Raw genomic sequence first — 12004 nt, 5'->3', positions numbered from 1 at the left:
CTATATGCTTAACACATGCAAGTCGAACGTTGTTTTCGGGGAGCTAGGCAGAAGGAAAAGATGCTCCTAGCTAAAGTTGTCTCGCCCTGCTTCAAAACTACAGGGGCGTATATTTCCGAGAGAAAGAGGACTTAAATTCACCTTTACCCCTTCTATCACAGGTCTCACTAGAGATTCCCACAAACAAAAGAGAGATTAGGAAGACCGCTCCTTTGCGATTGTCTCATTGGGAATACCCTCTTATGGAGAGCTAGATTCCATAGTGGAGTTGACTTAGCTAAATTAGCAACTTATCGATCTGCTGTAGCTTTTCAAATCCACTCGAACCAAACTATGTTAATTATGGAATACCGCCTACTTCCCTTCCACTGCATAGCTGCACTATCAGGTACTACGAGCCCTCTGCCCCACGCATCTAACCAGCTCACGTGGTTCACCGGTTCCACCGGAACCATGCATGAATTGAGCTAAGCTGCAAAAAAATACTATTTCCAAAAATAGTCAATTCAATGACCAAGAGTAAGGGCACTCAGCAGGCTGCACCGATTAAGATACCTCCAAATATGGGGCCTTTTGTACGATTGAGGGCTAGCCGTCTAGCAACGACGGCACCCATATTAAAACTATTATCTCCAAGCAAAGCATGTTGAAGAATGATAATATCAGGAACACTCAGGTTTCCACTATTCCCACGACCGATCAAGCATCTACTAGCAAATATGGCAAAGTAGCGTAAAACAGGAAAGTGTATGCTAGAGACTTTTGCTTCGGAACCCTTCTTTGGCTCTTCTACAACAATAATATTAACAAAGCCAGCCACATCTTCGCGATGAGGTTCCTCTAGTTCTCCCTCATAAGGTATCCTACATACTGTGCAAAAATGACATAAAGACATTTCTTTGAACTCGTCATATAAATAAAATGATACTTCAGGTGGTGACTTCTTAGGATAAAAATAAAAGATTTGCATGAAAGTATTGGTGAATAAGAGATATTGATCGATTCGGTCGTTGATGAAACCGGTGAGGCCTACTATCTCGATTAAAGCATAAAAGTCTTCATGAATTCCAGCCTCTTTCAAGAAATCATCACATGGCCATTCACACGGTCGTACTTCCGCTAAGCGAGGAAGATTATACTTGCCTTTTTCCTTCTCCTTAGCTTGTTTTTCCTCGGAGCTTTGACTAGAAGAGCCCCTCAAAAGTTTCCTCAACATTTTCTGAAATTTTAGTAACTTCAAAATAAAAGTGCATAAAACTAAACAAGATTGATAGCAACTACTCCTACAAGTGCCTAGTCCCCATATCATGCATTAGAATTGCTTGGAACCTCGAAAATTTAACATGCAAGCTCAAGAACAGGGTCACCAAGACAACAAGGATTTGCAATGAATAAAGCACTAGAACAAAAACTAATTGGACCAACGGAGGAGTCACATACCAAGCACCAATCTCCCAAAGCAGTTTTGTGAATGGAGCTTTGATCTAAGAGATCGAAAATCGCAGCAAAACGAGCTAGAACTCATGCTTGAGCTGGATGGGGATTTTTTTGGATAGAATATGAAGTGTGTGGGTGCTGGCATAAGTGGAGGGGAGCCACCAGGGGCCCACGAGACAGGGGGGCGCGCCCTACAGGGGGGGGCGCCCTCCTCTCTCGTGGCTTGGTGCTTGGCCCTCCTGCAGTGTTTTTAGTGCCTAAAATCCTCAAATATTCCAGAAAAAATCATACTAAATTTGCAGGGCATTTGGAGCACTTTTATTTTTGGACTATTTTTGTATTGCACGAATAATTCAGAAAACAAACGGATAATACTATTTTTTCTTTATTTAATATAAATAACAGAAAGTAAAAAGAGGATACAGAAGGTTGTGCCTTTTAGTTTCATCCATCTCGTGATCATCAAAATGAACCCGCTAACAAGGTTGATCAAGTCTTGTTAACAAACTCATTCCGAATAACACGGAACTGGAGAAATTTCGAATAACACTAAGTTACCTCAACGGGGATATGAAAATCCCCAACAATAACAATATCATACTTTTTCTTGACAGTAGGGAGAGGAAATTCAAAACCTCCAAAAATGATAGTTGGAACTTTTTCAATAGAATTGATGCTATGAACTGGAGGTTGTTTCCTCAGAAAGTGTATCATATGCTCATTGCCATTAACATGAAAAGTGACATTGCCTTTGTTGCAATCAATAATAGCCCCTGCAGTATTAAGAAAAGGTCTACCAAGGATAATAGACATATTATTGTCCTCGGGAATATCAAGAATAACAAAGTCCGTTAAGATAGTGATATTTGCAACCACAATAGGCACATCCTCACAAATACCAACAGGTATAGCAGTTGATTTATCAGCCATTTGCAAAGATATTTCAGTAGGTGTCAACTTATTCAATTCAAGTCTACGATATAAAGAGAGAGGCATAACACTAACACCGGCTCCAAGATCACATAAAGCAGTTCTAACATAATTTCTTTTAATGGAGCATGGTATAGTTGGTACACCCGGATCTCCAAGTTTCTTTGGTATTCCACCCTTAAAAGTGTAATTAGCAAGCATGGTGGAAATTTCAGCTTCCGGTGTCTTTCTTTTATTTGTGATGATATCCTTCATGTATTTAGTATAAGGATTTACTTTAAGCATATCAGTTAAGCGCATACGTACGAAAATAGGTCTAATCATTTCAGGAAAGCGCTCAAAATCCTCATCATCCTTTGACTTGGATGGTTTAGGAGGAAAGGGCATGGGTTTCTGAACCCATGGTTCTCTTTCCTTACCGTGCTTCCTAGCAACAAAATCTCTCTTATCATAATGTTGGTTTCTTGATTGTGGGTTATCAAGATCAACAGCAGGTTCAATCTCTACATCATTGTTATTACTAGGTTGAGCATCTACATGAACATCATTATTAGCACTAACATCAGGTTCGTGTTCATCTCCGGATTGTGTTTCAGCATCAGAGATAGAAGTATCATTGGGATTCTCAAGTATTTCAGCATTAGGTTCACTAGAAGTTTGCACAGTCCTATCCTATCATTCTTCTTTTTCTTCTTCTTAGAAGAACTAGGAACATGTAGATTATTATTCTGAGAGTCTTGTTCAATTCTTTTAGGGTGGCCTTCAGAATACAAAGGTTCCTGAGTCATTCTACTAGTTCTAGTAGCCACTCTAATGGCAAAGTCATTTTTATTATTCAATTCATCAAGCAAATCATTTTGAGCCTTGAGCACTTGCTCAACTTGAGTAGCAACCATAGAAGGATATTTGTTAACGCGGTGAAATTCATCTTTAACTCTAGCCAGATTATCACCTATGCGTCCTATCTCGGAAGCATTATTCTTTAACTCTCTACCAACATAAGCAGTAAAACTTTCTTGTCTAGCCATAAAGTCATCAAATTCATCTAAGCATGGGCTATGAAATTTAGTAGAGGGTATTTCAACTTTATCATATATGTAGAGAGAATTTACCTTTACTACCTGTGTCGGGTTATCAAGACAATGTGGTTCTTCAGGCGGTAAATTAAGACCATGTATTTCTTCAATAAGTGGTAAGTTCTTGACTTCTTCAGCTTTAATACCTTTTTCTTTCATTCATTTCTTTGCCTCTTCCATATCTTCAGGACTGAGAAATAAAACACCTCTCTTCTCCCGAGTGGGTTTAGGAATAAGCTCAGGAGTTGGCTCAATTGGTTCAGGAATTACTTCAGGAACTAGCTCAGGAAGAGTTCAATTATTTTCATTAGTCAACATATTGTTCAATAATATTTCAGCTTCGTCGACTGTTCTTTCCCTGAAAACACAACCAACACAACTATCCAAGTGGTCCTTGGAAGCATCGGTTAGTCCATTATAAAAGATATCAAGTATTTCATTTTTCTTAAGATGATGATCAGACAAAGCATAAAGCAACCGGAGAAGCCTCCCCCAAGCTTGTGGGAGACTCTCTTCTTTGATTTGCACAAAATTATATATTTCCTGCAAGGCAGCTTGTTTCCTATGAGCAGGGAAATATTTAGCAGAGAAGTAATAAATCATATCCTGGGTACTACGCACACAACCAGGAGCAAGAGAATTATACCAAGTCTTAGCATCACCCTTTAATGAGAACGGGAAAATCTTAAGGATATATAAATAGGGAGACTTCTCATCATGAGTAAATAGGGTGGCTATATCATTCAACTTGGTAAGATGTGCCACAACAGTTTCAGATTCAAGGCCATAAAAAGGATCGGATTCAACTAAAGTAATAATATCAGGATCAACAGAGAATTCATAATCCTTATCAGTAACACAGATAGGTGAAGTAGCAAAAGTAGGATCGGGTTTCATTCTAGCATTTAGAGACTGCTTCTTCCATTTAGCTAATAATTTCTTAAGATCATTTCTATCATTGCAAGCAAGAATAGCTTCAGCAGCTTCTTTGTTCATAACATAACCCTTAGGAACAACAGGTAACACATAATCATTGGGGGAACATTCATCATCACTATCATCAATAGCATCTTCAATATTTTCATTCCCCCTAACTCTAGCAAGTTGTTCATCAAGAAATTCACCTAATGGCAAAGTAGTATCACGCACAGAAGTAGTTTCATCATGCATAGCAGAAGTGGCATCATCAATAACATGCGACATATCAGAATTCATAGCAGTAGCAGGTTTAGGTGTCGCAAGCCTAGTAATAATGGAAGGAGAATCTAGTGCAGAGTAGATTGCAGTTCCTTACCTCCCCTCGTAGTTGAGGGAAAAATCTTGGTCTTAGCGTCTTTCAGGTTCTTCATAGTGATCAACAGATATAAATCCCAAGTGACTCAGAGAATAGAGCTATGCTCCCCGGCAACGGCGTGAGAAATTAGTCTTGATAACCCACAAGTATAGGGGATCACAACAGCTTTCGAGGATAGAGTATTCAACCCAAATTTATTGATTCGACACAAGGGGAGCCAAAGAATATTCTTGAGTATTAGCAGTTGAGTTGTCAGTTCAACCACACCTGGATAACTTAGTATCTGCAGAAAAGTATTTAGTAGCAAGAGTGGTATGATAGTAATGGTAACAGTAGCAATAGAAAAGGTAAATGTTTTTGGGTTTTTGTAGTAGTTGTAACAGTAGCAACGGAAAAGTAAATAAGCAAAGAACAATATATGAAAAGCTTGCAGGCAATGGATCAGTGATGGATAATTATGCCAGATGCGATTCCTCATGCAATAGTTATAACATAGGGTGATATAGAACTAGCTTCAATTCATCAATGTAATGTAGGCATGTATTCCGTAAATAGTCATACGTGCTTATGGAAAAGAACTTGCATGACATCTTATGTCCTACCCTCCCGTGGCAGCGGGGTCCTAGTGGAAACTAAGGGATATTAAGGCCTCCTTTTAATAGAGAATCGGACCAAAGCATTAACACATGGTGCATACATGAACTCCTCAAACTACGGTCATCATCGAGAAGTGTCCCAATTATTCTCACTTCGGGGTTGTCGGATCATAACACATAATAAGTGACTATAGACTTGCAAGATAGGATCAAGAACACACATATATTGATGAAACCATAATAGGTTCAGATCTGAAATCATGGCACTCGGGCCCTAGTGACAAGCATTAAGCATAGCAAAGTCATAGCAACATCAATCTCAGAACATAGTGGATACTAGGGATCAAACCCTAACAAAACTAACTTGATTACATGGTAAATCTCATCCAACCCATCACCGTCCAGCAAGCCTACGATGGAATTACTCACACATGGCGGTGAGCATCATAAAATTGGTGGTGGAGGATGGTTGATGATGACGACGACGACGAATTCCCCTCTCCGGAGCCCCGAACGGACTCCAGATCAGCCCTCCCGAGAGAGATTAGGGCTTGACGGCGGCTCTGTATCGTAAAACGTGATGAAACTTTCTCTCTGATTTTTTCTCCGTGAGATGGAAGATATAGAGTTGGAGTTGAGGTCGGTGGAGGTCCAGGGGGCCCACGAGATAGGGGGCGCGCCCTAGGGGGGGGGGCGCCCCCTGTCTCGTGGACAGCCCGTGGGCCCCCCTGGCCTTGATTATTTCTCCAAAAATCCTTATTAAATCTGAAAAGTGCCTCCATGGATTTCCAGGACATTCCGAGAATTTTTCTTTTCTACACATAAAACAACATCATGGCAGTTCTGCTGAAAATAGCGTCAGTCCGGGTTAGTTTCATTCAAATCATGCAAGTTAGAGTCCAAAACAAGGGCAAAAGTGTTTGGAAAAGTAGATACGTTGGAGAAGTATCAGACGACTGGGTTAGTCAAAATTGCCAGAGGAGACGTCTCGGAGGCACAGATTGTTCAGAGGCTCAAGGAGTTAGCTCCTGGGGATTTCCAGTGGGAGCTTGTTAGTATCAAGGACAAACTATTTCGGGTTGAGTTCCCCTCAGTTGAGGATCTTCAGAGACTTCTGAGTTTCGGGATGTGCAAGGTGCCGGGTACTGATGGTGTGCTTGAGTTTCACGAGTGGAAGAGGATTGAGCCTACGGGCAAGCCTCTGACCCAGGTTTGGTTGCGGTTCTCGGGGGCTCCCTCCAAGCTGATGCAGGATGCCCGGGTCGTGGCCAGTTTGGGTATCATGGGGGGCAGACCAGAGCGAGTGGATATGGACTTTACTAGAGCCCACGGGATAGCCCGTCTACTGGTCAGTGTGCTGAACATCAAGTATGTGCCTGAGGTGGTAAAGTGGGCATATCAAGGCCACATCTATAACCTAGTCATTGAGTTCGAGGATGAGAGTCTGTTTGCCGAGGTGGCCAACGGGACTGATACTGATATGCACGAGGGTGATGATAGTTTGGCACTTAAGGAGGCACAAGGAGCTGACAGTGGGCGAGAGTTGTCCACTACGCCGGGTGCTAACTCTCAGACGTCTGCGGATGGGACGGAACCACCTTCTACGGTGCCTATGACTGCTCTCAGATTCTGGTCTTTCGAGCCGGCGTCTGCACCCCCGAGACTTTGGAGTGAACGGGTGGAGTCTGATGAGGTGATCGAGCACTCGCTACCGGTCCTGGAGTTTGAGGAGTCTGTGGTTCCTCTTCTTGGGGCATCGCCTATCTCGGTCAGGGTTGAGGCGGGGGAGGTCGTTCTCGCTGGCGGGGGTCCGGAGATAGTGATTTCGGATCCCTCCACTACGGTCGTGGTACCTCAGTTGCAGCAGGCGGTGCCATCTGCTGATGAGGGCATGGGGCAGGTGGCCTTGGAGCTCTCATCGGGGCTTGCGGAGGTCGAGATCTAGACGGTGCAGATTGACTCTTCGGGAGGGGGGGCGAGGCTGCTAGCCCCGACACCTTCCTCCCCTTTTGCCGGGCCGGCGTTGCTGGCACCAGCGTCGCTTTCCGTAGAGGGCTCGGGGCAGGTGGCCTCAGGGCCTTCTTCTCTGGGGGCGCCTAGGGGGGCCTGCCTGCCTTCGGCGCCGGTGACGCTGGCTAGCCGTTGGGCTGGGGTGGATGGGGAGCTCGGGCAGGAGGCCCAGGTTCCACCTTCCCCCGGCTTGGCGCTCTCGAGTAGATCCACTCGGGAGGAGGTGATTGCGTTTGTTGGTATTCCGGATCCGGTCTCTAAGGCGCGACGGTTGAGTAGCCGTCTCCAGGACCATCCGGAAGTGGACGACATTCATCAGTGGTGCGCTATGAGGGCGGCCAAGCTTCGTGACGTGGAGGTCACTACTAGTATGTTGGTCAATACCTCTAATTCTATTTTGCATTTTTCTAATGATGAGATTATCAATAATGCAAATCAGATAGGAATTTCACTAGGTAGTAATGATAGTGAAATCTCAACCTTGGTTAATGATATGCTAGATTTAGAGGCCGAACGGGCGCTTGTGATGATTCGTAACTTAGCTGCGGTCAAACCCATGAATAACTCCGATATCGATGCTTTAGGGGTCAGGGAGCTCGATAATCTTTGTGCGGATCTGGCTCATCTGTCTCCTGAGCCTAAGGAGGAGGATGAGCGAGTGGACAATGTGGAGGTGCGCATTACTGCGACTGGTTGTGAGGACCAGCTGAAGAGTTTTAATATTCCTAAACGCAAATGGAAGCGGAAGATCTACCCAGATTCCGCAGTGCGTAGGAGTGCTCGGATACGAACGGCTAAAAAATTCCATGACGAGATATGAAAGGAATCTTTTGGAATAGCAGAGGTCTGAAAGACTTGGCTAAAAGAACGTTTCTTGCTGAGGCTTCTATTGAGCATAATTAAGTTGGACTTTATCGCTTTGTCGGAAACGGGTAGAGCCAACTTCTCGCTACAATTTCTAAATACTCTTTCGAGGGGTATTGATTTTGATTGGCATTGTCTACCGCCGCGAGGAAGATCGGGTGGGATTTTACTCAGAGTTAGATGTGATTCGTTAGAAGTCCGAAGTGTGGTCATGGGAGATTTTGCTGTTAAGTTTAGGGTGCGGTCGAAGACCGATGGGTTTAACTGGGCTTTGGTGGCGGTATATGGTGCCGCACAGCCCGAGCTGAAACTGGAGTTCTTGGCTGATCTGGTTAGGATTTGCGGTTCTGAACAACTTCCTATCCTGGCGGGGGGGGGGTGATTTTAATATCATCAGAAGGCGTGATGAGAAGAATAATGACAATTTTGACGGCAAATGGTCGTTCATGTTTAACACAATCATTGAAAGCCTGGATCTGCGTGAGATAGAGCTTTCGGGCAGAAAGTTTACCTGGGCTAACGCCTTGCCAAATCCGACGTTTGAAAAGCTGGATCGAGTCCTGGCTAGCATTGAATGGGAGCAGAAATTCCCATATGTAATAGTCCAGGCGCTTACACGGGGTATTTCTGATCACACGCCATTATTCCTTGACTCTGGGGAGGCCACCCATTTGGGAAATAAAAATATTTTTTGTTTCGAGCTTGCTTGGTTTGAGAGAGAAGGTTTCTTGGATCTCGTAGCCAGAGAATGGGCTAAGGATGCAGGAGGTAGGACTGCTCTTGAGAGATGGCAGAATAAAATTAGGCATTTGAGAAGTTTCCTACGTGGGTGGGCTAAGCATCTCAGTGGGATTTATAAGATTGAAAAGGAACAGCTCCTTACGCTTATTCAGTCCCTGGATGTAAAAGCCGAAACCATGATCCTGCCAGCCTCGGAGCTTCATGCCAAGCTTGATGCAGAAATGAGGCTAAAAGAGCTCCTTTGTGAGGAGGAACTAAAGTGGGCGCTTTGGGCTAAGGTCAGTAGAGTCGTCCAGGGGGACGCGAATACACAATTTTTTCACATGATCGCCAATGGTAAGCATAGAAAGAAGAGGATCTTTCAGCTTGAACAAGACGAGGGAACGATTCTTGGTCAGGAAAACTTAAAGCTTTATATTATTGAGTATTACAAGCAGTTGTTTGGGCCTCCAGAGGATAACTGTGTGTCGCTGGATGAGTCTAGGATTGAGGATGTGCCTCAACTTACTGCTTTTGAGAATGATATTTTAGTTTCTCCTTTTTCTGAGAAAGAGGTGTTTGAGGCCATCTCCCAGATGAAGAATAATAAGGCTCCTGGCCCGGATGGTTTCCCGGCAGAGTTCTACAAGAAGTGTTGGCATATTATTAAAGGAGATCTCTTGCCGTTGTTCAATGATTTATTCTCTGGCCAGCTTCACCTTTTTCAGCTGAATTTTGGAACGATAACCCTTCTTCCCAAGAAGACAGAGGCAGTGCAGATTGAGCAATTCCGTCCTATATGTCTTCTCAATGTTAGTTTCAAATTTTTTACCAAGGTCGGGACGAATAGGCCCACACAGATTGCGCATACTGTGGTGCAGCCTACTCAGTCTGCTTTCATGCCGGACAGGAACATCCTCGAAGGGGTTGTGGTCCTACATGAAACGCTCCATGAGATTCACACGAAAAAACTTGATGGAGTTGTTTTCAAGGTGGATTTCGAGAAAGCGTACGACAAAGTCAAATGGCCTTTCCTTCAACAGGCACTACACATGAAGGGTTTTGATGAAGCTTAGCGACTCCAAGTTGAATCTTTCACGCAAAAAGGGAGTGTTGAAATTAAAGTGAATGACGATATATGCCATTATTTCCAGACACACATGGGCCTGAGACAAGGTGATCCAATGTCTCCTATTCTGTTCAACATTGTCGTTGACATGTTGGCAATCTTGATAGGTAGGGCAAAGGAGGCTGGCCAAGTAGGTGCATTGGTTCCTCATCTAGTTGATGGTGGTGTGTCCATCCTGAAGTACGCCGATGATACAATCATCTTTATGGAGCACGACTTGGAAAAGGCGAGAAATATGAAGCTGGTGTTGTGCCTTTTCGAGCAATTGACCGGTCTAAAGATTAACTTCCATAAAAGTGAGTTGTTTTGTTTTGGTAGAGTCAAAGAGGAACAAGATGCATATAAGAAATTGTTTGGTTGTGAATTGGGAGCACTACCATTCACTTACCTAGGTGTCCCATTCACCATCGTAAGTTGACAAACAGCGAATGGAAGTGTATCGAGGATCGGTTTGAGAAGAAACTGAGTTGCTAGAAGGGAAAAATCATGTCGTATGGAGGCCGATTGATTCTCATTAATTCGGTTCTCACAAGTCTGCCTATGTTCCTTTTGTCCTTTTCTGAAGTACCAGTTGGAGTTAGGAAAGGGCTGGACTTCTATCGGTCCTGTTTCTTTTGGCAGAGTGATGAACTTAAGAGAAAGTACCGTTTAGCCAAATGGGACGTCATCTGCCGACCAAAAGACAAAGGGGGTCTTGGTGTTGAGAATCTTGAAGTCAAGAACAGATGCCTTCTCAGTAAGTGGCTATATAAGTTAGCAGCTGAGACTGAAGCAACTTGGGCGCAGATTCTTCATAACAAGTATCTGCACTCTAAGACTTTGTCGCAGGTGACAGTCAGGCCGACTGATTCGCCGTTCTGGAAAGGGCTAATGAGAGTCAAAGCTACCACTACTAGGAAAAGGCCTACTAATGGCACACCGGTTTTGCCTACTAATGGCGCACTACCGGTGCGCCATTAGTATCACGCCACTAGTATTTTTTACTAATGGCGTACCACTGGTGCGCCATTAGTATCTGGTGTACTAATGGCACACCACGCAGTGCGCCATCAGTTTTGCCCATAGTGCGCCACTAGTGTCTGCTATACTAATGGTGCACCACATGGTAGTGCGCCATTAGTAACAAATTTTTTAATTTTTTTTCTTACTGTCAGGTCACTATTTCACATATGAGAAATCCAACACATATATATACAACAAGCATCCATATAACAATCATAGCCAACACACAAGTTCCATCATATATACATACATAGCCAACACATAGTTCCATCGTTACATATTACAAAAGTTTCACATTGTTCATCCAACACCGTTATCCATCAATTCACAAAAGTTTCACATTGATACAAAATAAAAACACAAATGGAAAAGAAGCACTCCATCCATGCAAGCTTCCTTGAATTAAATCAAATCTGCAAAATGATAAACAAGTTAGAAGAAGAAGAAGAAGAAGACTAGAAGAATACTAGAAGAAGAAGAACACTAGAAGAAGAATAAGAAGAATTTTGGAAAAGAAGAAGAATAAGAAGAAGACTATAAGCTTATTATGTAAACTTGATCATTTTGTGCTAACACAAGTTATTTTGGAGCTAACCTATAGGAAACTAAGCATATAAGCTCTAAGTTAGCATATTAGAGCCAACTTAGGTAAAATGAAGCTAACCTATGTCATTTTGGAAAAGAAGAAGAATAAGAAGAAGACTATAATCTTATTATGTAAACTTGGTCATTTTGTGCTAACATAAGTTATTTTGGAGCTAACCTATAGGAAACTAAGCATATAATTAAGCTCTAAGTTAGCATATTAGAGCCAACGTAGGTAAAATGAAGCTAACCTATAGGAAACTAAGCATATTAGAGATAACATAGATAACTAAGTATATATATATATATATATATATATATATATATATATATATATATATATATATATATATATATATAT

This window comes from Triticum dicoccoides, chromosome 5B (genome assembly GCF_002162155.2).
Source record: "Triticum dicoccoides isolate Atlit2015 ecotype Zavitan chromosome 5B, WEW_v2.0, whole genome shotgun sequence".
NCBI lineage: Eukaryota > Viridiplantae > Streptophyta > Magnoliopsida > Poales > Poaceae > Triticum > Triticum dicoccoides.
Note: the sequence above shows the minus strand (reverse complement) of the source record.